Raw genomic sequence first — 5951 nt, 5'->3', positions numbered from 1 at the left:
GGGTAAACTTTGAAACCGTGGGGTTCTTGGACTGCCTAGCTGATAGCCACACTTCTTCTGTGCACACAGCAAAATTAGAAGGAGTTCCCAGGTGTGCCAGGTCCAAGGCAAACCGTTCCTCAATGAGGTTACAGATTGCTACATATACTTGGGCAACCCCCTGGCAGTGCAACAGGAATTTCCCAAGGCTCCAACGGCTCAACAATGTTGTCATTCCCCAAATGATATAAAAGAGGCAGAGGCACCATCTCCTGCCATCCGTGGTATCTGCTGAAAATTCCAGCCCAATCAGCCAGCCTTTTCTCAGAGATGAAGATCTTTTGCCTTCTCTTTCTTCTCCTTGCCTTGGCAATCCTTCCTGATCCAGGTAAGCTTTTATCTTTCAAGATCTGAGCTTAACAGGACAAGCCCTAGGGAGGCTGAAATTAGAGCCAAGAAGTATCATGAATCTCTTGGGATGTGGGCAATTCAAAAGGTGAGGACCGACCAAAAGCTTAGATTCCATCCCAAAGTGCTGTTTTGAAGGGGAGCAGCTAGTCCGGTGGGCAGCTTCTTAGCATGGACTAAGTGTGAGAGATATGAGCAGGGAAGCATCTGGCCCAGAACCCCCCCCGCCCCATAACCTGGGCCTAATGCTAGGCATACTCTGCCCGTGCACCCTTCAAACACCAAGATGAAACTAATTCCAGTAGCCTACCTGGCAGGGCTGCTGTACCAGTTGCTGAGATGATGTTTATCAAATGATTGAAGGTAGATGTAAACACAAATACTTCTATTTACAGTGGGGTGTATAAAACCATGAATATCATTAAAGGAAAGTCAGGTTATAGACCAGCAATTCTAAAAAACATTTTACACAACCATGAATATAATTACAGGAAGGTTTAGCCTTACTCCGGTTACTTACACATTGGACTGCATCTGAACTAGAGTTTCTTTCTCCCTGTTGTGACGGTGCAGGACTCGGACAGAGAAGGAGATGCCGTAGATGGTGCTGGAGGGGAAGACGCATCTGGTGTTGTCGACGGTGAGTAAGAATTGTCGGAGCTGAGGCAATGCAGATTGGAGCAGAAGTCACGGCTGAAGCCTCCCTCTCTTACTAGCCCACCCTTAATTGGGACATTCCTCACCTTTCTTGGAGATCTTATCTCCAATAGGGAGACCACCTAGATCCTTTGACATTGAATAAACCTTTCTATCAGACTCTTCCTCCTTCAGATCATATCCCTGCTAGCTCCTGCAATGGTAGCTCTCTCTGTTTTTAAGTGGAGGGCATCACAGTACAGCTGAAAGCATAAGCAAGGCTTTCATTGAATTGTCATTTAATGGGAAACATTTCCACCAACTCTGCAATGCAACGGGTGTGCTTTAAATCATTGGATGAACACAGAACAATGTGCATGCCCAGTTTATTCTCCGAACAACCCTTTGAGGCAAACTGCAAACAGCATAGAGCCTTTTCATCTGTCCGAGAAGATGCACTGTTTGTGAACGAGGACAATTCAGTAACCTTTCAGGGAAACGTCATAGGATTTTCGAATACTGATGACTATCATCCCAGGGCCTGCACAGGAGTCCAAGATCTGAGCTAGTTCATAACATTACCGGCCTTTTCAGCCTTCCTCACTTTCACCAGTTGTGGGGCCATGTGGCCCTCTCCGCTTTTGCTACACTTGCTTTTGAAGGTCTGATTTGGGATAAAGGCAAGTTCAGAATGTGCTTTAAAAATAAATAAATCAGTCGATAGCTAAATAAATGTAAGCAAACTGTGCGGCTACTGTACAGACATAGTAAAATGAGTAAAATGTTGATGTGTGCCTTTTTGTCTATCAAAGACCTCCAGGGTAGAGGAAATCTTCGGTGGTGTGGTTGTTGGATTGGGTGTGCATGTGCGTACGCATGTCATTCTTGCTGTATGATATTGTGATATTTTGCTGTTTTTCAGGGGTCTGATTGACCTTGCCCCAATGGGAATGGATGTCCCCCTGGAGGAAAATCCCATGTTTTTCCAAGGAAAACCCAAATTCCTTCCATAAAGGATCGCCTCCAGCAATGGCAAGGTGAGTGTTCTGTACAGCAGTGTGTGGGGTGGGGCTCTGGGTGCCCCCTTGTGCACAGTATGCATGGCTTGTGCGCAGTATTCAACTCCGGAAGAAGCCTCTGACAATCAGCCCTTGATCTGCATTGCACAAACCAACCACAGAAATCCCTCCTTCCTTTTTGGCAGCAAGATGTGACTTCTCTGGACTGGAGGACACCTCCCAGCTTTCCACATCCTGCTGATCCTGCTTCCACACCTGCTCAACTCTTCCTGCTTGCTCAGACAGCCACGTTGCTCCACAGCAACACGGCACCCCTTCCCAAACTCTGCTTATGTTTCCAGATTTAATAAAAGCAAATTGCATTGAAGCTGTGTTTTCAATCATTCCTTCCTTCCACACCTTTCCAACCGGGCCTCCCTGTGCAATAGTGCCGAGGAAGGGTGCCTCACAAGACTGGTGAAACGCAGGCTGCTCTCGAAGGCTCTTTGCCCCAGCCCCCAGACAAGAATCATATGGTTTCCATGGATCCGATTGGCTCTTGGGCCTGTGCAGGGGTGGGGCTTCAGCCAAGCTGCCTGCACTGGTGCCTGTCCTTCCCAGTTGGATCTTAGCAGGCAAAGAAGGAGGGTGTGTTCCACTCTATGGAGTGAGTTAGGCGGCTGGGGAGTGTTTCTGCTGTTTTGAGATGAGCCCCAGGAGGGCTGGGAACCTCGCTGGGCAGCATCAAATGCATGAAAGAGGTTCAGCGCTTCATGGTGGAACTGGTCAGCGCCCCCACCCTTTATGTGGTGGGTTCTGGCTGCAGCTTTGGAGGGCTTTCCTCGGGGGGAGGTTTAGCTTGGCTCGCCGGGAGCCTGGCAGGCACCCCTGATCACAATAGTTACCCAGAGACTTGCAGCAATCTCCAATGTTCCTAGGGTATAGTGACATGGCCAGATGTGCGTGGCCTTCAGCCCCCTGGGCTCTGTCGTGGAACGCAGTGTTTTAGATGATGGACTACGACCAGGGAGATGTGATCTTTACTCGCCCTAGAGCCACGGGGTGTGTGGGGTAATTCTGTGCCAATCCTGTATTGTTTGGCCAACCCATCTTGCAAGGTTGTTGTGCGGATAAACATAGCTAGCTATGTGTGCCATTGGGGCTCCTTAGAGGCTTAGCTGAATATGAACATAGTTTTTGTTTTTATTTGTTTTATTTTACATTTTATATCCGGCTCTTCCTCCTAGGAGCCCAGAGTACTACATACTTAAGTTTCTCCTCACAAGAACCCTGTGAAGTAGGTTAGGCTGAGAGAGAAGTGACTGGCCCAGAGTCCCCCAACAAGTCTGATGGCTGAATGGGGATTTGAACTCGGGTCTCCATGGTCCTAGTCCAGCACTCTAGCCACTGCACCACGCTTGCTCATAGTGACACAGTATCATTGCCAGCATTTCCCTCAAAAGTGTGCACGGGTGGCGGCACGGGTGGTTTTGGGCTATGTGCTCATGGTTCATTTCGATTCCACGCAGGCTTGATCCAAAAGACCTACCCAACATGCACATGTGTGCACACTCATGCCCAGAGGAAGAATACCTGCTACCCAGGCTGTACTCCATCCATGTAGACATGGGGAATTTGAAGGAGCATCGGTAGACTATCATTCGGGCTAATGCAGTGTGCTTTGAATGGTTAGCCAGGCTGGGACCTGTGACCAGGCTGGGACCATGCCCTCTCTCCTACTGCTCCTCCCCTGCAACTGGTACTCAGAGGCATCCTACCTTTGAGGCTGGAGGTGACATTGGTGGGAACCTTCTCATGCCTTGACGTGGCTGAATTCAGCATGATGACGGGACGCTCACCGGTTCCGGTAAGCCTGACTGGATGAGTGGAAGGGTCCACCCCTTGTCCTGATGCACCTGGTGGGGATGGTTGCAATGCAGATGGGGCTGGCGCAGGTGAGTAAGCCCTGAGTTCTGGCTATGGGCCCCGCTCACACACCAGATCCCCCCAAGTCCATATGGTTAGTTCCTCGGGGGCAACCCCTGAACTGCTTCTACCTTTTGAAAACGCTTTTTCCCTGACAACACCTCACTGCCTCTACATGACATCTCCCAATCTCAGCGGATGAGCATATTTGGAAGGAGGGAGCTCGTTGTGGTGTTCCCTCTGCTTCCTCGAGAACCGGAACCATTGGCAAAGAGGGTGTGTGGCGGGGGTGGGGCAGGAAAGAACAAACAAATGGGAAGCATACCTATCCCTGCTTTGTTACCCTTGAGTTTAAAATCATAAGCGGCGAGCAGTTATAATAATAATAATAATAATAATAATAATAATAATAATAATAATAATAATAATACTTTGATTTCTATACCGCCCTTCCAAAAATGGCTCAGGGCGGCTTACATAGAGAAATAACAAATAGATAAGATGGCTCCCTGGCCCCAAAGGGCTCACAATCTAAAGATAGGCACCAGCAACAGTCACTGGAAGTACTGTGCTGGGGGTCGGTAGGGCCAGCTAAATAAAGAGAATCACCACGTTAAAAGGTGCCTCTTTGCCAAGTTAGCAGGCACAAAGGGTCATCATGGCTGAAGTCTCCCTCTCTTACAAGCCCATCCTTAACTGGGACATTCTTCACCTTTCTTGGAGATCTAATCTCCAATAGGGAGACCCCCTAGATCCTTTGACATTGGCTAAACCTTTCTATCAGCCTCTTCCTCCTTCCGATCATATCCCTGCTAGCCTCTGCAATGGTAGCTTACTCTGTTTTTAAGTGGAGGGCTTCTCAATACAACTTAAAGCCTAAGCAGGCTTGGGTGTACCATGGGGGGGCGGGATTCCAGGTAGACTGAGCAACGAGAACTAGGGGTATGCAATTCGGGTTTTCTGTGATTCGGTTGGGAACCCAAACCGAATCACCCCTGTTCTGTGCCCGAATATGGGCTACCCGAATCACCCCTGATTCGGTTCGGATTCAGATTAAATCCGAATCCAAATTGATTTGGGTAAAAAACGGGTCCCAGGGGCAAAATAGTTGGGTGGGGTGGTAGTGCCCAATGGGTGGAGGCTACCACCCAAATTTCAGGGGGATTGGACAAAGGGCTGATTTTGGGGGAATGTTTGAAGTTTTAGTGTCTTTGGGGCAGATCGGGGGCATAACGTGGGATCTGGGCCAAAAGAGAGGGGTGGGGTGGTAGTGCCTAATGGATGGAGGCTACCAACCCAATTGCTTTTCTTTTTCCAAATTCAATTTTTATTAATTTTAAGAGTAGTAATATTGTCATTCATTGCAAATACACGCAAAAAGGTGGACTTCCCGCACACATCTCTTCGTGAGTCATCAGCTATAAAATTTACCCTTGCTATAATAATAATTCAAAACATAAATTCAAACCCTTACAAACATAGCTAATCTACCCAACCTGCAGTTTTTTGCTAAATTTCAAACCCTGCAAGGTCCATAGTAGGAAAGTAATTCTTTAGATACAACAAGAATGGTTTCCAGTCTTCTTTAAAACATTCCAAGTTTTGGTCTCTTATTAGTGCTGTAAGTTTTGCCATCTCCGCATATTCCAAAATTTTTATCAGCCTGTCTTCTTTTGAAGGCAGTTCATTACTCTTCCATTTCTGTGCATATATAATTCTGGCCGCCGTAGAAGCATACATAAAAAATGTTAAATTAGTTGTAGAACTACCAACCCAATTGCAGAGGAATTGGGCAAAGGGCTGATTTTTGGTGAATTTCTGAAGTTTATGCGTCTTTAAGGTTTTCCCCCATGAAGGGTGTATCGCTTCATGTCGGGGGGAAAGGGGTGTCCTAGTGCTGGGTGGGGTTGGTGGTAGTGCCGGGTAGGGGCAAGGAAGCTACCTGAATTTTTTCAAAGGATTTTGGCAGAGGGCTGATTTTTGGCGAATTGTTGAAGTTCACGC

General features: G+C 47.7%; 1 long non-coding RNA gene across 1 annotated transcript; it reads left to right on the top strand.

The window, feature by feature from the left end:
- Window positions 1-236: 236 nt before the first annotated feature.
- On the top strand, window positions 237-2377 carry LOC128325872 (uncharacterized). Its single transcript, XR_008307700.1, has 4 exons — window positions 237-367; window positions 961-1027; window positions 1946-2060; window positions 2228-2377. It is a non-coding gene; the product is annotated as an uncharacterized LOC128325872 (long non-coding RNA).
- The last annotated feature ends 3574 nt before the right edge of the window (window positions 2378-5951 follow it).

This window comes from Hemicordylus capensis, chromosome 1, assembly GCF_027244095.1.
Source record: "Hemicordylus capensis ecotype Gifberg chromosome 1, rHemCap1.1.pri, whole genome shotgun sequence".
Classification (NCBI taxonomy): Eukaryota; Metazoa; Chordata; class Lepidosauria; order Squamata; family Cordylidae; genus Hemicordylus; species Hemicordylus capensis.
Note: the sequence above shows the minus strand (reverse complement) of the source record. Positions and strands in the feature narration are given on the sequence as shown.